Source organism: Alosa sapidissima, chromosome 15, assembly GCF_018492685.1.
Source record: "Alosa sapidissima isolate fAloSap1 chromosome 15, fAloSap1.pri, whole genome shotgun sequence".
Classification (NCBI taxonomy): domain Eukaryota; kingdom Metazoa; phylum Chordata; class Actinopteri; order Clupeiformes; family Clupeidae; genus Alosa; species Alosa sapidissima.
The window spans coordinates 14,442,088-14,465,594 of NC_055971.1; the positions used below are offsets into that span (position 1 = coordinate 14,442,088).

General features: G+C 43.1%; 1 protein-coding gene across 1 annotated transcript in view; it reads right to left on the reverse strand.

The window, feature by feature from the left end:
* Positions 1-19,217: 19,217 nt before the first annotated feature.
* Positions 19,218-23,507, reverse strand: part of foxo1a (forkhead box O1 a) — a 38,778-nt gene continuing 34,488 nt past the window's right edge. Inside the window, exon 4 of the mRNA XM_042063278.1 lies at positions 19,218-23,211. The gene's annotated coding sequence lies outside the window, so the exon portion shown is untranslated. The remainder of the gene's footprint in view (positions 23,212-23,507) is intronic.

The window sequence follows — 23,507 nt, forward strand, 5'->3', positions numbered from 1 at the left end:
ATAGGGTGCTTTGGCTTGGTCCAACTCGGCTTAGTCCAAGGATTCCAACGATACCTCATCTTTGGCAATTGGGCATACGAGTCAAAAGTTACGTGTGAACGTAACTTTGGCCTGTTGGTGGCGCTAGAGCGCTGGAGGTGCCGGCATGAAACTTGGTGAAATTAATTATTGGACTGTCCCCAATCAGTGTGCCAAATTTCACAACTTTTGACCTGTCGGTTCTATGGGCTGCCATAGACTTCAATGGCGGAAACGTAATAATAGGGAAGAAAACATAGAATCACTATGGGTTTCCTCGCAGCTTCGCTGCTTGGCCCCCAATGAACTCCCTCAAATAATGATAGGCTACAGCAGTGGTAAAGTCACCCAGCTCTGGATAGTTTTACTCCATATCCGTGAAGGACAAGAGGGGGCACTGTCCTCAAATACCAACCCAACAGGCTGGGTCACAAACAACCCAGCATGAGTAAAAAATAACCCAACAAAAGTGTAGCCTTACATCACATGAATTACCTCGGTTCTTTAATCAAACAGGTTATCCCATAGTTCTACAGCTACTACTTTCATCAGGGGTCTGTCCAATCAGAAAGGGGATAATGACTTAATCAGCTCAACACACTTCATATGATCTCAATCAGAGTAGCCTCCACTTGATGATATAGACTGCCCCTGAAAATCACTGAAATTTACCAACATCAAACAAACACTGAGAATTACTGACTCAGGTGTTAAGAAAACGATGGTGCAGAAGTTCCCATTTTCCAGTTAGTTGCCTTTGTGTCCTCGCACAGTGGAAAGCAGGTCAGCGTATCTCATTTCACCTCACAACCAGTCTTTCATGCCAAACGCACAATCTCTCATAGAGGAGGGCTGTGGTTCTGCCACAAGAGCCCTTCAGCAGTCATTCACACCTCTGGAGACTGGCTCTTTCTATGGGACTTAATGGGGAGGTGACGTGACTCATCTGTAGGGTTCTGTCCTCCCCAGTTATCTGTGTGCATACTGCATATATATTTTATGTGTGTGTGTGTGTGTGCATGCATATTTATGTATATTAATGTATTTTTATCTACTTGTATCTGTATGTATGTGTAGGCTATGCATGTATTTTAAATGTATGCTTTGCACCTCTCTCTCCTCTCTCTCTCTCTCTCTCTCTCTCTCTCTCTCTATGTGTGTGTGTGTGTGTGATGCTGGCTGGAACACTATCTGCAGGTTGCTTGGCAGGTTGTGTTGTCTCTTCTCTCAGCCAGGAATGATGGATGGGTCTGGAATGGATCCTAGAGAGGGGAAGAGCATGAGTGGTAAGACATGGCAGGTGGCAAGCGCTGACTTGACAGCAATTAGATGTACAAATCTTTGATTAGACCCCTGGGAATGCAGACATTAGCAATGCCTAAGTCCAATGTGCCATCTCTCTCTCTCTCTCTTTCTCTCTCTCTCTCTCTCTCTCTCTCTCTCTCTCTCTCAAATCACACAACACACACACACACACACACACACTAACACACATTTCATATGCACAAAGAAATTAACAGACTGCCACCCTGTCTTTACCTATTTAGAATCACAGCCAATTTGTTGTTAATGTGTGGGAGAGAAGTGGTGAGTTTGTGTAGTGGTAGAGAAACATGATATTGGTCATGGTTCTATTAGCATCAGGGGGAAGGTGGCAAAAATATGTCTCCAGGGGCTAAAAACCCCATGGCAAACGATCCAACACCGAACCCTTCACCACTAGTGTTGGGAATTGATGCCTTGGCAGAGAGATAATTATCCATAGAAAATGCCTTAGCTCAATCCAAAGGCCTGTTGCATCTGATTGTCTTCAGCATCAGTGGCAGAAATGCGGGGTGATTCACAATCACACTTGTATTGCACAAATTGCTGTCTCATATGCTCGGCACAAAAGCATTGAGCATTGCGGAACAAAAGAAAATCATGGGGAAGTCCTTATGCAAGCATGCTCGAGAAATACCCATTTAAGATTCTTCCTAACAGAGCTGGTGTTTGTCAGCAGTATTTGTGGTGCATGTTGTCCACATTATAAAATGCTCAGTTGTGTAAGATAGGGTGTGAGGGAGCATTTCACAAGCTTAATCATCCATTAAGAGGCTCATCATTTATTTATATTACAAAACCTATGACTCAAAACCAAAGCCTCAAAACAGTCAAATACTGATTACTGAATTATCAGATTCAGCGCATTCTCCAAATGTGTACAACTGATGAAGTGTTTGGTCATTATTTTTAAAGGTATGTCATCTTCAAACATTTGAAAAGAGAGTTGAGTGTTGAAAATTGTTTTACAGGCTAGAACTGCAACTGTGTAGAAATGCAATTGTGTAGAAATAATCCTTTAATCATTCACAAGTGTGAAATATGTTCTAGTTTGAGGTGAAAATGGCAACTACTTGAGCCAACTGTAGACAGGCTTTCTAGATGATACAACTGACTGGCTACTTGTCACCGCTGGCTACTTGACCCCCACCATCTAAGAGTGTGTCACTGTTTGAATGTGTGTGTGTGTGTGTGTGTGTGTGTGTGTGTGTGTGTGATTCAGCCAGTGCTCCCGCTCCGAGCCAGTTCTGATGTGAATACCTGGAACCCTGCACCTCTTCCTCCTTCTCCTCCTCCTCTTCTCCGCCTCGTGCTTAACAAGTCCCAGTGAGCTCTGCGCCTCCTCCCCCCCTTGGGGCCCTTCCCCATGCTAATTGCCATCCTCTCCCCTGTTCACTAATTAGGGCCTCGGGCCTTCTCCGCACTTTCCCAGGTGCTGCTGCAGCACCTGACAGAACTCCTCACCGTGGAAACGCAGCACGGAATGCCCTGAGGCCAAGACGAGACGGAGCATGGAGCTTCAAGCGATGCCGTGATGCCGTGATTCGGTGATGCCGTGTGTGTATGTGTGTGTGTGTGTGTGTGTAGGGTATATGTGTGTGTGTGTGATATGGAGTGGAGTCGTTGATGCTGTTTTGTCATCTCATTATCTCCTGTTGTCATGTATTACTGTTGGCTTTTGTTCAGAAAGGGACAAGGTAAAAAAAGACTTGTACTTTGCCCCAAGCTACAGTATGTGTAGAATGCGTGCATCTCTGGTGAACCATGTGAAATATGTTTCATCTGACCATGATCATTTTCATTATAACCAAATGACCTTTAAAAGCTTTTAGAGGCTTTTGGCGGCATATATTTCGTGCTGAGAAGATGATGGGTTTTGAAAAAAAAAAAGTCCTATTGATGCAGTCCACATCTCCACATGATCTGTGTAGTGTACACCACACGCTCATATGATGCCCCAGTCAGCATGGTACAAGGGCTGTTCCTCTTTCAGGGGAATCAGTCACTGTGCAACCCTATTCCCAGTGACTGCCAAGTAACAGTAGAGTCTGCTCTAAAGTAACTCCCATTGGATTCTATAGAGTAAAGATGGCACTGATGGCACTGATACCCCTAATGAGTCCAGTCTAAAAACTTACCAATTCAAGCTCTTATTTAAAAAAAAAAACATTCTTACTTCAGAAATAATGGATAATAAAATTGGAAGGCTACACTTAAACTGAAATGAACACTGTCTGCTTGAAAGGCCAGTACTTGTCTCTTTTTTGGTATTTATGTACCACCTTAATAACAGTAATCTCTATTCTTAAATTGGCTTTTATTATTATTTTCCTCAAATTCATTTAACTGAATGCCCAAAATATTTTGTCTCTTGAGTCTTTTTTTCTTTGAAGGGATGTTATTTGTGTGTTAGTTAATACATCTTATCAGGTTGCCTGTCTTTTCTTGTTCATGCCCCCTATTTTGTTTCGTCCGCTTGTCATTTCCGGGTAAAATTATTTTGGCTGATTGTTTCATTTGTTTCCTCGTCTACGGCTTAAATCAACTTCCTCTTTTGCAGCCTGGCACAGCAAAACAATAGATACACTTAATGTAACAAATGATTGAGTCACTTTCCACAGCATATTTAAAGTCAATAAAATATTGTCTGTTTTTGTCACAGGTTGATATAGCCGAACGTGTATATTGGCAGCCAATAATGTTATTTTGCCCACTAAAACAAACATCCACAGACACTCAGACTTTCACCTCCATTTCAGACAACACATTGGCCTGTTGTATACCACAACTATGTCTTGTTTGGGTTCTTCCCATTGTCTCATGATCTTATCCTCAGACGCTGGTTATTGATTCAGACTGCAACCCATCAACAGGTCTCTCCGTCCAATTCAGCGCCAGTGCGTTATGAACTCGCACTATGTTCCATGCGCTTTTTCCACGGCACCAGCACACCGCAGCGACCAGCCAACCGATGCGTCAATCGATCCAAATCCACTGGTATGTTGTGTTGTTCTACCCATCGGCCGGTTCTAAGAATACGCCGGAGCTGCCTGCTAATCAGCGGCGCAGAACCAGACTTGGGGGTACATGCCTTTGCACATGGCCGCACAAATTAAAATGTCCCCCACCGCCCGGGTCTCTAATTCCCTGGCAGGATGCCTCCTTCGGTCCCGTAAATTACCCACAGAGCCCCCTCCTGCTGGGCAACCTGCGCCGCCAGGCGTGCTGATTGACACAGGTTCACAGCTAAGGCCTGTGTCAATACACCAGACCATTTAGTGGCCGTTCAGCACACCGAAAGCAAGGTGGCTGAGCATCACGTATGGCTCATAAACAGGATATCTGTTTTTTTCTGTCTTTCCATGGGGACCTTTGTATGCATATGTCATTATAAGCACACTAACTGCTTTTTCTTCACTCTAAAGCAAACAGCGAAAGCAAGACAGGCTGCTGAGTGAGACGTGCTGAGAGGTATCTGTGCAGATCATAGCCAGTGCTGGATGACTGTCTATGTTATTAATCCTCATAGATCTTACAGTGCTAGGAGTAGGAGTTCAGCGCAAACCCCCTCCCCCCACTGAGAAAGTCAGACCACAACCTCATTCATCTCCAGCCAATGTACAAGCCCAAAGTACAAAGGCTACCAGTTGCTACACGCACCTTCAGGGAGTGGACACCTGAAGCGGATGAGGCTCTGAGAGACTGCTTCTAGTGCACTGACTGGAGTGTGTTACAGAATGGAGAGGACTTAGAGGAGGTCACACAGTGCACAACTGACTACCTGAACTTCTGCATGGACATTGTTGTTCCTACCAGAACTGTACGCTGCTTTCCCAACAACAAGCCTTGGATAACCAGCAATGTCAAGACCCTTCTTAACAGGAAAAAGATGGCGTTCAGAGAGGGGGACATGGCAGAGCTGAGGCGTGTGCAAGGGGAACTCAAAGTCAAGCTGAAGGAGGCTAAGGAGGACTACAGAAGGAAGGTGGAACAGAAGTTGCAGGAAAACAACATGAAGGAGGCATGGGACGGCATGAAGATTATAACTGGCCTGAAGAAGAGCAGCAGCTCTGTGGAGGGGGACCTGGACAGGGCGAACCAGTTGAACCACTTCTACAACAGGTTTGACTGCACTGCTCCAGCTCCAATGGCGGTGGTCTGTCCACCATATGGAGACTTCGCTCACTGCCTTGCACAACAGACAGACTGAGAAAGTCATTTGTCCCCAGGGCCATTGAACTGTTCAATGCTTCACTTAAGGGAAGAGGAGAGATAGACTTCTCTACATAGTCTGCCTGCCTCTTCACCCCCTCCATGTTTGAATACTGTCTGTCCACTAGCCACTTTTACCACTGTCTTTCTGCCTCACTGTTACTCACTATATTAGCACATTAGCACATATGCATAACCCCTCCCTCCATGCCACAACCGAACTGTGGCCACACTTATACCTTTTCTTAAAATAGTTAAATATATAGATATATAGACTTTTATTTCTGCATTGTTGCACTGTTGGACTTACTCATTTGCACTATCACCATGACCACTATCACCATGACACTCATTCACACAGAGCACCTTACCTTACTATACACAGAGAATCACAGGCTCAGTCCCTGCCTCAGTCATTGCAAGCGCCTCTGATTGATTAATCACCACTATGTGGATACTGTTTTTAGAATTGATTTAGATTAAGTGTTAGTTAGTATAATTTGTATTTTAGTATATTTAGTATATTCTTTATCTTCTACTGTCCATATTGCTAAGTTGTGTTTTTATATTATATACTTTAATTACTTTTTCTGCTGTTAAAGAATGTGTATGTGTTGTCTGTATGCTGCTGAGACCTTGAATTTCCCCTGGGGATCAATAAAGTATCTATCTATCTATCTATCTATCTATCTATCTATCTTCTAATGTATTTGTTATGTGAGAAAGAGCACTCATAAACTCATAAACTCTGAACCACAAACTTTGGCAGCAGACCAGCATTGGGTTTAAAGTAGTTTCTAGGCCTGACAATGGTATACGTGATGATTGTGCTCAGAGACTGGTGGCCCACATATGTAGTCCATCATTCCTGAGAGACACCTGTGCCTGTTTTTCTGGAGAATATCTCATGAAGTCTGCTAAAGCTTCCTCTCTCCCCCTCATGGGCGAAATCTGCTGAGACAGCACACTTTCCCCTTAACAGATGGGCTGACTGCAACCCAGCGAAGCATATTTCTGTGAGCGTCTAAGCGGGCGGTTTCCCTGCTGTCCACTCACCCTATACTCTGTGACTTCTAGAGCGTCTGCACTTAAATATCAGCCATGGCTCGCACAGGCACAGAGAGAGAATGACCCAGTCCTATGGACCCTTTCAAGAGAGTTCCATTCTCAGCATCATAGTTGGCCCCACAAGACTTCCTTTTTAACATTCCATATGTTATCTTAATGCAGAGGAAGTAGATTGGGGCCCAAATAGAACGTTCAAGCATTGTTTTTGTTTTTATTGATGAAAGGGTCTATAGAAACCAACTCCCAAGGATTATACGTAATGTCAAAACAGCTGATTCTGACATAATCAGCCAATGTAACAGCAGTGATGTAATACATTATTGTATGGTGTAAAGAGAGAGAAGTGAGGGTAAATGATAAATCATGTTGACTTTAGAGAATGATTTGTTGGCTGTCACAACTCAACAAACAAGATTGGTCCTCACAGCATGGTGGTGACTATGGCCAAACTAACAGAACATCCAAGGAATGAGAGGGTACTTTACTTTTGTCCATTCCCCCTAATATGCTGTATCATGGAAGACTTTTTTCGTTGCATGTAGACAAACAGAAATGCAAATCCTACATTTAGGCTATATTTAAAGGAAAGGCCATTCTAAATGTCATTCTGAAGAAATGTGTTAACATTTTCCAGTATTCACTCAGTCTTTGAGTCTAGTTTCTTTGTTACAGGCAGATTTTTTCCAAATAGGGTATTTTTGTGTTCCCCAAAAAGAGATATTTATCCACCAGAAACAGTATGAATCAAGGTTTTAAATCAGATCAAGGTAGTTTTTTGTGACTTAGCAGATATCAGGGGCCTCATTTATAACGCGTTCTTACGCACAGATTTGATCTTAGACCGTGCGTACGCTCAAATCCATGCCAACGCTCAGATTTATAAAAACCGTCTTTGACGTGAAAAAGTGCTTATCTCCACGTCAGGTTCAAACTTGACGTACGACCATTTCCTTGTGGTAATGCCTGGGTACTGCAAGTAATCTGAGGTCCAAGTGCGATGCATTTTCAAAATTCCAAGACCAACGATCTCATGTCTTTCTTTGCCATATGCATGATCAATATCAGAAGATTTTTAAAGACGTTTTTGGACGCAGCTTAATGTTTCATGGTTTGGCATAAAACTGCTAATGAGAACTATAGCCCACTTAAGAAAGTGAAAAGACGTATAGCTTTTCACAATATCTAAAAAAAAACAAGACCTACGATAGAATAATTGAAACATTCTTACAGGTGATCTAGTATATTTAGTGTTCTCACCAATCTAATATTGACCATCAAATGTCCAATTGCCCTCGTTTAGGAGAGGAAGGCATTCAAAAAGGCATTCGAACAGTTTGATAATGTTGGAGGTTATTGTGCAGTATTGGGAATATAGGATAGTATTTGATCATACAGTTTTGAATGTTAAAAGTGAATAAACTTTTTTGAGAGGTAGATAAACTCTAATAAGAGGTGGGTAGGCCTAAACTCTATTTCTGAAATTTCAGAGGTGGATAAACTGCGTTTACTCGCGTTTAGCCTCCACTACATCCTAATTTGCGCTCATAGGCCTATTCCCAGCTTCGTAACAGAAAGGTAATATTTGACTGTAAGCTATACAATGTAGGCTATAGATATTTTATATTATATATAGCCTACACAACCAAGGGACAGAAGTTATCCTCTGAAAGCAGGGCATCTTCATATTTAGTGTTGCGTCGGAGTTGCGTAAAGAGGTGCAGGGCGCGCACCTGTTTGCTTTTTTTGACTGGCAGTGCCCAAGATCAGATGACAATACGTGAGTTGAATAATGTAGGATAAAATATAAAGGTAAGCGTAAAGCAAACAATAAAGGACAATGTTTAAGGCATTGGACATTATTGAAAGAAAATGATAGCAAAGATATGCAGAATGAATGAAAAATGACCGGCGAACTAGGCTACTTTTTCAGCAAAAACATAGCCTACCCTAAAAGAAACGTTAAGCCTACATGACATATCACGCTTATAATTTAGTCCTCTGTTTTGTAGGCTAAATCAGCATATTACCCTGGGTCATATTGGAAACGTACAGTAGCCTACTGTACCATAACATACAGGAGTATATAGGCCTAGAGGTCTTTCCTTCATAAGCTAGGCCTACCCATTTTTTTTCTACAAAGTAGGCCAAACATACGAAATGTTGATTATTCACATTACTGCAAGCAAAAGGAATGAAAGCGAGCAGAGGACAATGGACATGGATGCATACGATCTCTTTCCAGAAAGCTTTGCTGGAAAAAACATAATTAGTTAAGCTATTCGAACTGACGCATATAGGCTAGTTAACATCAGATGGCATAGGCTAGGTCTATACAATGTTTACATAAGCTACAGCTTTTAGGCCATTGATTTCATTTAAACATATGCTAATGATATTGATGAGGGGGTGTTTACAAGGCGGAGACCTAAAACCATCCGGCTGCGCACAAGTTGACGTTCATTTGTGATTTATAATGGGCACATCTGGAAGGGTGGCGTACGCACGTTTTTTTGTGCGTACGTTCGTTTTCTCTGAATCACACGTACGATCATTTCAGAAATGATCTAAGATCAAATGAAGGATGGTTTCTACGCAACCCTTTTATAAATGAGGCCCCAGACTTGCCATTGTGAGTCTTGATGTGAAATGGCAAGAATACAACCAAATAGACAATGAAAAGACATAATCATTTCAAGTCCATATTGTGTGCTTTTTTTCTGTGAATACACAAAATGTGCTAAAATGCATTTTCTTTTCACAAGGGGTTGTAGTAAGAGTTGGAATAATAGGTTGGAACAGAATAGGTGAGATATATATCATCAGAAGAACATGAAGACTGTTGACAAAGCTGTTGGACTGGAAAGCTCAGCATAAAAATAAGAAACATTGTGTGTACTTGATTGGATTTCCATGAAGGCTTTCAAGACAATAAGGGCTCTCAAAATATGAATCAGTTTATTAACAGGGTTGGCTGTTATGAGCAAGTGAAGTTGTTGTTGGCTGCATGCTCTTGTTATCGCTCGTTGAAGAGATGGTTTTTCTCACTCAATGGAACAGAGCGTAGGAGAAAAAAACACACAAAGGCTAGGAAGGAAGCACAGGGCCAAACATAGGCTATGCATGTGTAACAGAGAGAGAGGGGGGGGGGGGAGAGAGAGAGAGAGAAAGTTCAGTTTAATGTGTAAGAGAAAAAGAGCGAGACCAGATAGCCAAATAGAGATTTCTATCAGAAAGTGATAGAGATATTGAATGAATATACATGTATGTTCGTGAGAGAGTTTAGATCTGTGTGTGTTTGTGTAGAGAAAGAGAGAGACTGTATACGTATGTGAAGTTTAGACATGTCATGTGTGTTTGTGCATGATGTGTGAGAGAGAGAGGGCGGAAGAGGGAGAGATCCTGCAATACACACACTGCTCTTTGGTTCTGTTGTTTTCCTGAGCCCTTGGTGGCGCGCTGTTGTTTTCACTCAGCAGCGCCCGCGTGGAGGGGCTCGGTGTGTCAGCACACGGCTCAGGTATCCTCCATGTGTTCGTCATTAATATAAAAACAAGCGCAGCGAGGCGAGCGGCCTCACGGGGTGCCGTCCAGCGGTCCTGAGCCATGGCGGGAACAGAATCTAATGCCCTCATTAATAACTGCAGGGGGACGCATCCATATGAAGCCGCAAACACACCGATACGAGGAGTCAGCAGACTAACCCGCGTCAGCCTCAACGGCCGGTAAACAAACAAGTGACGGGGAAGTGGCAGTACAGAGAAAGAGAGAAACAAATGGTTGTGATGGCTAAATACCGGTTTCCTCTCTCTCTCTCTCTCTCTCCCTTGCTCTCCCTCTCCCCCCACTTCTGTCTGCCAGTCTATCCCCCTCTTTCCTATCTCCCTATCGCTTGGAAGTTCCAACTCTGAGCATTCAAAGCATTTATAAGGGGAAAAAAAGTGTTGCCCATATCCAATTCACGCGCACGCACACACACACACACACACATACACACACACAACTTTAGGAAGTACTCTCGTGTTTGTTTAAAAATAGATAGCGCACAGTCACAAGATGCATGGGCACCACTCATTGTGCCATGTATTGCTGTCTATGGCAAGCCCATTGCATTGTGGTTTTTGCTTCAGTGCTAGACTAGTGAGCCTTTTCCGTCAACTAGTTGACTAGTGAACCACATTTTTCTGCACTAGTTAACCAGTGAGAGCCAAAATGCTTTTAATAGTTAACTAGTGAGGGCCTCTAGTTAAATAGAGAACTTTTTGTGCCTCACTAGTTAACTAGCAAGATCAGAAACAGATTTAACTAGTTAACTATGCCCCCCCCCCCCCCCACACACACACCTCCCTCTCTCTCACACACACACACACACACATACCCATGGTTCCTGCGTTGCCAAGCTTTGCCCTCTGTAAGTACCGCCCTCCCTGCCAATATGTATAATCATCATGCCCCACTGATAAGTCACTCTAACTCAAGCATAACATATTTCCTCCTCAGCCTCCTAATTGCAAACAGATTTACACCGTATTAAAGTGCCTCCCTGAAGTGACAATTACAGCTCAAAGCATCAGGGGGGGAAACAGCCCAACGCAAAAGCTGTCAAATGCAAAAGTAAAAGAGTACTGTTTTACTTTCACTGTTATTTTGCTTGATACTATAGTTGCACATGGCGGACCACCTGCTGTGTATGCAAACGTGTTTTATGTTATACACGTATGCACAGACACATGTGCACGCACTGTACATGCATGGACAAACACATATGCGCACACATGCGGCGCACCCACACTCAAACACACACACACACACACACACACACACACACACACACACACACACACACACACACACTTATGCACTCTTGAGCATATACACACGTGGGTATGCACACACATACATTTAGTTGAGGGCAATTTATAGCACAAGTTATAGTTGGGTCTGTGGCAAGTCAGGCATTCTATAAATAAAGTGAAATTTGTCACCTTTAATCATAGGTCTAAGAAGGATTTGAAGACCATTCAAAGTAATAACTAGTCTTTAGGGTTTTTCAGGAAAGGAAACCTTCACCCAAAACCTTTTTCTGTAGGCTGACTGTGAGAGTTGAACACACATAGATTGCACATGGCACTGAGATCTGGCTTTCACTTCCTCACAGCGAACCTGATGACCCCGGACCTCAGTGACTTCTCAGTGCAATCTATATGAAACCAGTAAAGCAGCATGAGCTGCAGCCAGTTTTTTCTATTTAAAAAAAAAAATAATTCAGAATTTGTTTTTGTAAATCATCCCTTCATTACAGTAAGTGGCCAACTGTATTGAGTTCATTCAAATGAATACGTGACATGGTACAGTATACAGACCAATAATGAGATCAGTGGATGGATATCCAGTGCCCTCCATATTTACTGGCACCCCTCGTAAAGATGAGCAAAGAAAATAATAGATAAAACTTATTCTGAGGGGGGGATCCTCATTAAGAAATATATTAAATCAAGTGCCACAGGTTTTGGCACCCCTTAATCATTTGCAAAGCATCCCTTTCCCAATAAAAGGGCTCTTTGTATTCTCCTATATTATCTCATGAAGTTGGAGTTTTTTTTAGAGCATTCCTCTTTACAGAATATCTCTGAATGAATCATCCACATTCCTGGGTGTTCTCTAGTGCATACTCTTCCTACGCACACTCCATTGTTTTTCTATGGAATTCAATTAAGGAAACTGAGATAACCATAGAAGCAACTTGATTTTGTGTTCAGTAAATCATTTTTGTGTTGATCTGGACAGACATTTTGGATCGCACACCTGGATTATCCAATCATGACCCACATTGAGTGTATTGATAGAGGCATCCAGAGTTTGATTTAAAATACCCAGGTATTTCATACAGTTCACAATACTATGAACTCTAATGAGGTTCCCAGAGCCTTTGGATTAAAAACAGACTCAGAACATCACAGACCTTCCTCTATACTTACATTTAAGCATGGAGTTATTTTCAGTATAATCATTCTACTATATGCCAAATCCACCTTGGATGTTTGTTGGCAAAAAAGTATTTTTTTCTTTTCATATGACCAACATGATTCTAGGCAATGTCTCAGGGACATTTAGCAACTCCAGCCATTTACATTTGTAACTAAATTACTACAGAAAAACATTTTCCTGGCATACATTTTAAATGACCTGTTAGCATGGAGATCACTTTTGATGGGTTTTTTTAGATTTAGTGACCATTTAAGCTCCCTTTATATACATCATTCCAACATTAATCAAAATATAATTTTACTTTTATCCCTGCTGAAAAAAACAGCCTGACCAGCTAAAGGTGGTTTTCTGGTTGACCAGCTTGATGACCAGCTTGTTTGACCACCCTATGATGGTTGACCAGCTAGACCAGCAAATATCTTTTGAAAACATACCTTCAGCTGGTTTACCCAGTGATTCAACTGGTTTTGCTTGTCTCAAACTGGTCATTTTAGTTGGTGTTGCTGGTCTACATTGCTGGTTTAACTTTAGCTTATGTTGGTCATTCTAGCAAACCAGCATGACCATCTTACACTTACAATGTCAAGCTTGGCGGGCTGGTCACCAACATGACCATCTTACAGAAGAACTCAGCAGTAACTCGAGCTAGGTAGCACCGATTATTTTTGTTTTATTTAGTAATGACAGTACTCGGTGACCTCGACAAACAGAGATCTATGTGAAAAATCGCTGGAATTCTCCTTTGGCTGTCTTGACTAAAATGTCCATTTATGCAAAAATGTTTTAAATGGATGTATGCTGTTGTGATGTTGTGCTTTCTCAAATACCTAATGTCAGATTAGGATGTCGTAGGGATACAATAAAGCCTAGTCCCATACTAGCTCATCTATTTGATCTATTTTAGAGCTCTTGCATTGCACATACAGGGACCTTCATCCATATTTGCTGAAACCCCACTCCACCCCTTCCCATCACCCCAACTTCCTCTGCTAAATGACAAACCTGAGAGACTCAATGGGGCTTTATCAGAGCAGCATATTAATTAATTACCCCTGCCTTGACTCATGTAATTGGTGCTCTCCACTGAAAGAGCCTTGAAGAGGTTAAGTGCTTTTTCAGTCAATCAAGTTTTTCTGCCATTCTGCTTGCTTTTGTGCTCTCCTGCCCGCTCTTTTCAGCTCTCTCGTTCGTTTTTGTTCTTCTCTCTTTCGTCTGAAAACGCTGTCCCCTCTCTCTCCCCTCCGAGATGCTCTCGCCTCAGCACTCTAATGACTGTCAGCACGACAAGTAATGAAAGACAGCCCAGGCTTTTAGGGTGGGGAGAAAGAGAGAGACACGGGGATCATGAGAGAAACAAAGAGAGAGAGAGAGCAAGGGAGAGAGAGAGAGAAAGGGAGAGAGTGGGAGAGAGATGGAGAGAGAATGGGAGAGAAATGGAGAGAGAGAAAGAGAACATGGGAGAGAGATGGAGATGGAGGGAGAGAGAGAGAGAGAGAGAGAGAGAGAGAGAGAGAGAGAGAAGGCGACCACACATAGACCTTGCGGCCCACACCGCAGACTGGCAGCCAGGCAGAGGCTCCAGATGAGGGGGCTTGTGGTATGCGTGGCCCGCAGTGTCTACTCAAGCCCTCCCTTTCCCCGCTCAGGCCCAACCGTCATCAGGGGATCTGAGGATATGAATGAAGGAGATGCCGCTGGTCCCAGATCAGGGCCAGAGCCACACAGTCAGCTGGAGCCTTGTCGGGACCAATGAAGTAAATAAAAACAGAAACAAAAACACATGGGCTCCAGGCAAGGCTGTGATGAAGGCTCAGACAAACTATTCCTAGAAGAACAATGGAAAGTGATGTTGAACTCTTTTTTTCGCACTTTGAGACGCTGAAAGTGTCTACCCCTTGCCTTGATGTGCACAATGCTAAATAATTGGCATGCAGTGGTGGCTGTTTAATAGAAGGATTCCTGATTGGTTGGGACAACCAGCTAGTTGCCATTGTAGATGCGATTCACAGAGCATAATAGAAAAACTTTATGTGATTAGTCTAAGTAACACTTAACATCAGCATATCTTACCAAGCACTGTTAGCTGATGACTAGTGTATTTCACTGCATCTAACTCAGCATGTGAAAGTCTCTCTGAGGCCCTGGGCAGTCAGCAGACATGTCACGGTTTATAATGTGCGGCGCTGAAACAGTTGGAAATGGTTTGTTAATCACAGTGATGATATTTCAACCACATAATCACTCACATGACTCATACTGTACATTCAGGGCAATGCTGATGAAGTGTGTGAGGTGGTAAGTTATGGTAAGAGATATTGTAAACAACACTAACTTTCAAGTACAATTGATCAATTCACTCATTACAGTCGTAGGGTGCACTTTAAAAACGGACAGTAAAATACAGTTGCAAACTCAATCTCACTACTATCCTTATTTTCTTTGTTTCTTGTTCTTTCCTGCTTTGTTTTTCCTCTCTCTCTCTCTCCCTCCCTCCCTGTGGATTGATAGATTGAGGTTGTTAGTCATATCCACTTTTCCTTCTTCTGTCTTCTTCTCCACCCCTCCTCCCCTTCCCTCTCTTCCCCCCATCCTCTCGTCCCTCGTGCCTCTCCATTGTTTGATGGCTTCGTTAGTCATTTTCCCTTTTTCCTAATGACCCCTCTTCGGCAGACTGATGCGTCAGGACCCTAACCAGTTTCAGATGCCTCCACAGGATGAGACTCTGGATCACTACATGCTAATCGGACGCTGGCCCTGCGCCAGCTAGACAAAAGGAGAGAGAGAGAGAGAGAGAGAGGGGAGAGAGATGCTCAGCAATCCTACATGCTTTGGGGGCGGGGGGGGGGGCCTGGTTCCTGGCAGCGTGCCATTAAATTATTTAATATCACGACCCCTCGGAGTGAAAAAATTCAAACGATGCCCAAATGTGTTGGCAGAGCGGTGTGGGCCCTGAATGAAGTTCAGGTTGAAGTTGTAAAAACCGGCCCGTAAAGCCCCCCACCCCCACGCTACTCTACAGTTTGGAAATGAGCTGAAGTGCAGAATCTGTTTTCTATCCATTCGTTAGTCTGCACTTATTTGAGATGTTATGATACTGGGATCCTACTCAGTACTAGATTACCATCAGATCACACAATTCTGTTGTCTGGATGTTGGATGTTGTCTGCAACAAATCTGTCTTTGATTTTATCAATACTGATACAAAAAACCCCACAAGTATGTGATTTGCATGTGGTCAGTGGTTTGACATCTTGTACCAGACATGCACAATTGTGCTCTCTCAGCACAGGTAGCTCCATGCTGTCACCTGCTTTTTTTCCAGGCCTGAGGGTTTATGTGGGGTGTGTGCCCAGGGCTTTCCTCATGGCATCCTCTCTCTTTGGTTCTCATCTCCCTGCTGCCCTCAGCCCTGACCCCCCCCCCCCCCCCCCCTCCCCGTCCCTCCAGCTCTGAGGCAGTCTGCCTGGTTCCCCCGCTGCCCCACAGGGCCCCCACTGAGACTCATTTACTCTCTCTCCTGAAGGCCCCAGAGGACACAGGCACAGCCATCAGCGAGGACGGGAGGGCTCGGCCTCTCTCAGGCTTCCCAGGGCACCGGTGCCGTTGTGGACCCTCTCCCCATGGTGGCGTTACCAGGCACAGAACACATGTGTTCCACAAGACTGGGAATACTGCTGCTCAGTCAACCAACCCCGTTTGAGTTATATCACAAGTGGGCATTATCTCACTACAGTCAAGTGTGGTGGCAATTCAGTCAAGTGTGGTGGAAATTTTGAATGCAACAGTGCCATTTTATGCAATATGCTAGATATTTTGAAAGCAGAATGCATTTCACAAAAGCAACATTTTCATGCAACTGTTTTAAATGATCTCATTGTCATGTGTTTATGTAGTGTTGTGTATATTATGTAGTGCTGTGAATCTTTATGGAAATTATATGCTTTAGTTCTTTTTGTCATTACACTGTAAAATTCAAAATATGTTTTACTGCATTGCAATGCCACATGAAGGCTAATACTTTACAGCTCATGTGAAAGTCTTTTCAATGGGATACACAGTAAAGAAATAAGACTTGAGCTGTGTGATTTTCCTCAAACAATTTGTCATGAGGCCCCTTGAGAATGAACTTGGTGTCCTGCAGAGCTCCTGAAAGCTCGCTGGACTTTTATCTCCCAACTGAGACAGGGGAGGGAAGTGGCTGGCGGAGAAGAAAATATCTCCTCAAACAGGGTCAGCATGGGTCTTTATAATTCATACACGTTTCCCAAGTTTTTTCCACTCGTACTTTCCTGTTTTAATTTGTCATTTGGAATTAAATCTTGTGTGTGTGTGCGTATGTGTGTGTGTGTGTGTCCTGCGGTGAACCTTTGAGACCCTCTGGAGTTTTTGCAAAAGGGTGGGTGTACCAAGCCATCCGAAGCCTTTAAACAAAGCGACAGGATTTGGGTTGCACAGGTTATGTGCAAATGTTACCTCAGTCATTTTGAATAAAGTACCGCTCAAGGCTGTGTGTGGCTGTCCATTTGTTTTTACAGTCTTTTTTGTTCAAATTCATTATGGGGAAAAAAGAAAGAGAGAGAGAGAGAGAACGAGGGAGAGAGACTTTGGAACTGTTGAGGCAACGTACTGGATGAACTCAATGATCTGGGGAGGAGGGGATGGGGGTGAGGGGGTTTATCCTCACTTGGCCTCCCCTTAAATGAGGCCTCAAGTCCACACTCACACACACACACACACGCACGCACACACACACATACACATCTGCACGCAAGCACACACTCTCCCAGTGCCCAAGAGAACATAAGGATTGCATACACATTTGGCCCGGCGCCACACCCAGGCCCCGCTGCATTCCACAGCCGTCTGTACAGCAGGGGCCCTCGCCTCCCTCTCTGTCTGTCAACACACCGTTTAAAGGGATCGCCAGGCCACACCGCTCTGCTCTGCCTGAGGCGGGAGAGAGGGAGAGAGATAGAGAGAAAGAGAGAGAGAGAGAGAGAGAGGGAGGGACAGAGAGAGGGAGGGAAAATGAGAAAAAATGAAATACTCCAGTGTGTGTGTGTGTTTCTCTTTTTTAGGTTGTGGTGATGAGAAGGTGAAGACGGTGCAAGGTGGTGGGGGTTGGTTTAGGATGCCAACAGCTCCGAAATCTGGAGCTTGAGTTCGACCACCTGTTTGACTTGGGCCATTCTGGATCCTCAGATGAACTGTATGTCACTGGTGCAGTTTCTCTACACGTATGATCCTCAGGTTTTTCTCTTTTTTTCTCTACCAACCTCCTTCTGAAGCACTTTGGCTCAAAAAAACCCTCACTACAAAAACAATAGAACAGACCTGTGTGCTTGAGTTGAGAAGGAAATAAAAAAAAAACACTTGTGTTGCAAATATTTACTCTTTCAGACTTGAGACCATCAAAGGTAGAGCCGTGATCCCCCTCAGCTTTCAAACATAATTGCTCACTCCGGTACCATCTGGCTCTGACCCATAACGCCTCTCAGACAGATTTTTATCGGTTAAAAGACGGCCAGAAGGGACCAGAATGGCTCCAAGCCAGAGCTTGTGGAGGGGTAACTGGGTTCAGCTGACAGAGAGAGAGAGAGAGAGACTCAGAGAGAGAGAAAGAGAGAAAGGAAAGGAGAGAGGGAGGGAATTGAGAAAGGAAGGGGAAAAGGGGAAGGGAAAGAAATGTGCTGCTGGGTCTCCATACTCCAACTCATTCCACACACATTCTCTCTCTCTCACACACACACACACACACACTCAGAGAGAGAGAAAGAAAGTCATGAATCTTCCCTGACACAGGAGTTATCTTAGTTCTGACAGCTCTTTCTCTCTCTGACGGAGAGCATTTGAAGTAGACACTTTAATATTTTTGGATAAACTTCCAGTATGACTAACTACAAAATCTCTCCACCACTTTTTGTTCTGGATGACAATGTTGAAGAACCACCCAAAAAAGAGTTCCCAAATACCAACATGAAGCAGGGGTCAGAGAACAGAGGCGGCGTGTGTAGCCTGTCTGCTGACGCCCTTTAGCCCTGGTCTTTATTTAAAGCCATAACTCAGGCTCTGAGCTCTCTGGTCCCGCGCAAAACCCCATGACCCAGAGATGATCCAGTACTGCAGCGAAGGCAGAGTGGCTGGATGTCTCCTCGAATGTCTCCACTGGACTTATGAGCTTGACATGTTGGGAGAGGAGGGTGGGGTGGAGGGGTCAACCGTTAACCTCCGAGAGTCATTAGAACCGCCCCCCCCCCCCAACACTACAACCATAGCTACTGCTGTTAGACCCCCCCACCCCCGCCCCCTGCAGGCACTGAGAGGCCAGGCCTGGGCACCGAGGCTCCGTCAAACGTCATTAGCTCGGAGCGGAGAAGATGAAAGCCCGTCACGAGTCACAGGCAACCGTGGTGATTTCAGAGACGCGGCCTGTCATTTGACACTCCGAGATGTGGAGCCAGCCACCCGTTGATCCACCCATTGTACTACACACACACACACACACACACACACACACACATAGACACACACACACACACACACACACACACACACACAGGAAGTACAGATACACATGTAGGTGGAAAATAAACAACCACATACTCTGCCGATCTTTATGTAACATAATTTATGTACACATATGGCTTCACACAGCGACAACATAATTCTGTTCTTGCATCATGGTACAAGTGCATCAGGCTTCTGATTTACGGAGCGACCTCACAGGCGTTTCGGGTAAATATGTTACAGGTTGTGGCCACCTGACAGAACTGTATCTTGCTCACTGCCAAAAAGCTTCAATAAAGAAATAGAAAGGTAGATACACATCAACATCACGCCAATCAAATCATTTCAAAATGGCAACACTCCATCCCGCCTCCCGAACCCTTGATGTTACATAGACGTTTTTACTTCTTCTCTTTTCTCTAATACATAAACAAATTGCACATTGTGTGATATATTCTTCTGATTGAAAATCGATTCATTTCTGTGTATAAGTTAATAAATGTAACAGTTTGTTTTAAAATAACTCATGTATTTACTTCTTAGTCTCTCTATGAGGAACAAGTTATAAAATGTATGTTAAGGTAAAAGTGCAATATTTAAATTTATATTTTCTCTTCTAAAAAATTGGTCCAAAATTCACCATCTGAATACAGATAATTCAGACAATTAATAATATTTTTCCAATTCTGTACTTAGACAATAAGTTTATGTATTTTTGTGTTTTCTATTTTTCCTACAAACTGTTGCTGAATACAAGGATAACAGTGTCAGTTTACAAAAGGCAAGTAAATCCTCTAAGTTCTAAATATACTTCATATCCTTTTTCTGAAATAACTACGGTATTTGAAACCAACATTTTTGACAATGAAATAACATGTCCACAATGCTATAATACATAAAACGTTTCATATAATCAGTAAAAACAAATACAGAAAAACAGACAGGCAAAAAAATAAAATTAAAAATTAAAGTATGAAAATGCATAGGTATGATCACTTGCAAATTTCACAAAGCAATCATTTACACTTCTTAATACATAGCATAATAATATATATTTTTAAGCATCCTTTTAAAATTGACATGGGATGATAGAATGGTTATGTATGAAATGAGTGACCTGCACATATAATTTACAAAGGATTCATGTGTGAGTTTTGCTCTTTCTCTGAGCTTAGCGGTACAACATAGACAGACGCTAAACAGGCAACTCAATGACTTCAATCTCCTCTACCAGCTGCAGCTCTGCAGCTCTAGAAAAAAAAGAATATCGCTTGAAATGAGAGTTGTTATTTACACGGACAAGGAGCTATCAGGAATCAGTTAGTCAAATGGATGTCGCCTGCTTCGATAACAACCTCCAGAGAATCCACTTTCACAACCTAAACGAAAAGTCAATCTCGAGATCTGACCAAACAGCTGAGGACAATGCTCACATACAGCTGCGCAAGTTCAGGATGGCTCAGGGCATCTCTGAAGGAGTTATGAACAAACTGTTGTATGGACAATATGGACATGCTATCTTCCTCATACTCTGTCCGTTCTCCTCTCCTCATATCTGGACTATTTTCCATATTGACTGTGGTTGTGTGAGTTCAGTGCGAGTTCTTATGCTTTAAACATTTGAGAAACTACTCACTGTTTTTACTTGCATCATGGAAAGAGAATGCTAACTCACATAGGAGGTGTCTAAATATAGCTAATTAGGCATCTAAATATAGCTAATTAGGTGTCTAAATATAGCTAATTAGGCATCTAAATATAGCTAATTAGGTGTCTAAATATAGCTAATAAGGCATCTATATATAGCTAATTAGGTGTCTAAATATAGCTAATTAGGCATCTAAATATAGCTAATTAGGCGTCTAAATATAGCTCCTTAGTGTGTTATCCCTTGATTGTTAGGGTCTTAGTTATGCATTTGCCAATTAAGAGCACTTTAGAAGGCAACACTCACAATGTACAAGGCTTGTTCAGGCTTTGGATAAGACTTGCTCTGGCTCTTGAGAGGCAATGAGGAGCACGACTTGATTTAATCCTTGATTAAAGACATGAGCCAAAGTCATTAGTGGGATCATGTTGCATCATGAGATTAGCGAATGTGTCAAATTCAGTGACAGCTGGAAAAGAGGACGCGGACATGGGAGGGTGTAAGGTGAGTGGGTGGGGAAGAGGACATAAGGCAAGGAGAACAGCAGAGGATGACAAGCCTGATAGAGGTAGAGGGGTAACTGCACACTATCTATCTGAACGAAAACCATGAACCCTCTCCATAGCGACAAATTCGACGCAGTCACCTAACCATTGTGAAGAAGGCAGCTCATATCAGGAAAAACAAATCACGTCAACGACGCCGGCACGTTTCATATCGTGGCCCCCAGAAAAAGAGGAGGGATGGGGGGGGGGGGGTATAGTAACGAGCACGTCTGCGTTAAACTGAGGCATACTATGAACATACGAAGTCTCCTTCCACCAAATAAATAAACAACACAAAAGCTAACCGTTCCCTCACAACCTTCTTAAAGGGAGGGAAATTTGACTTTCTCTGCATGTTTGAGGGAGCAACATCCTCATATCTGCAGTGGCCAAGCCAGTTTCCAGCTAGCAGTTCAGAACTACCACTCTTGCTGGAATAATATTAATAACGATAATAATAATGTTTACTCTGCTTAAAATCTACTCAGAACCGACAGAACACTTGAGACATGTGCGTGCAGAACTTGCCGCTGCATCAAAACAAAAATAATAACATCAACGATAACAATAAAAATCTCAATATATATCTACTTAATGTTTTTCAATATATGTGTATGTCTGAGTGTGTATTTATGTATTGTTGGTATTTACAAGAAATATGGAAACAGCCAGGTCTAGTCCAACCGAGAAGCACCCTCAAAATGTTAAAGTCCACTGAAAATCCAGTTCTTCTTTCCCAATTTACAAAAAACAAAACTACGAGTCTGTTGCTCGCACAATGTAAACATTCTCTGTACATGACCTAGTAAAAACACTCCTCCTTCTAACATGCCAAAGCCAAGCCAAAAACAGCGACACAACACAAACAAAAGAAATACAGAGACGTCTAACTACGAGAACAACAAAAACTAAAAAAAACAAGTGTCATGACATACTGTAGTTTGAGAGGCCTCCCCAAGAGACATCGACTTGGTCTGGCCCATCTTCGGCTACCCTTTTAGGCTGACACAGTATAACTGGGTTTTCTAGAAAAACAGAGCCCTGGGCAGTGACACATAACCCTAAACACCCTCCATATTCCAGTTCTCCTTCCGGAAGCCCTCAAACTCTGGGACTCCTGTGGCCATTCCTCCGGGGGATTCCTCACTACACCACAAAGGCCCTGACTCGAATGAAATTCCTAACGGAGGGTGGGCAGATAGAGGGGTTTCATGAAGGGAACAATCGGCTGAGAGTTCCGACTAGAGAGCTAAATGTTCAGACAGGTATCTCATGTTCTTTCAGCGGGTGCTTGCTGCAGACCTGCGGCACTGTGGGTGATTTTAAGAGCTGGTGTGAGCAAGGCCTCTGAGCAAATCTTTCAGCTATTATATCAATCAATAAAAAATTATCCCACTGAGACATTGGTGTCTTCAGGAGGCATTTGTGTGCATTTTGTTTGTTTGTGTGTGTGCGTGCGCGTGTGTGTGTGTGCGTGTGTGTGTGTGTGTGTGTGTGTGTGTGTGTGTGTGTGTATGTATGTATGTATTACTTTGTGTGTTGCAGTTGTAAAAACGACAAAAAACAACACTCATCAGAGTGTAATCCACTGGTTCTATGAATCATCAACTGCAATAAGAAGGCAGCATCGACAGTGCACATCAAATTTTGGCTCTGAAGTTCAAAGGCAAAGAGTTTGGCACTTGGTTGCGACAACGTGGTACAGTGGCGAAAAAATGAAAAGACGAAGTGTCCTCCGGAACCTGAATGAATGAATGTCTGAATGTGCTTGGGAGCAGCCACAGCCAAAGCTGCCGAGGGCTTTTGATGAGCGACCAGAGGAGTTTGGGTACAGCATCTTTGGGTGGATGAGGATGGCGTCCGTGGGCTTGCCATGTTCCATTCTGAGATGCATATGGATTGGAGCTGAAAGAGAACAAAGGCAGTGGAGGGATAAGGCAGTGTGCTTTTGAAGAGTTTAGGTCTTTATAGGATTTTCAAGAGCTTAGAACTTACTAGCATTTTGGACTGTTTTTGATGTCTAAGTTGCAACATATAACATAACACATGCAACATGCAGTCCAGTGGTAGCTGGCTTTGGACCCCTCAAAAGCACTGTACTAGGTACTACATTCTCCATAACTACGATAGTTGGTCCACAACAAGAACATAATATAGAAATAAATGTATAAGGACGACGTTCTGATCTACTGCTGGGGCAA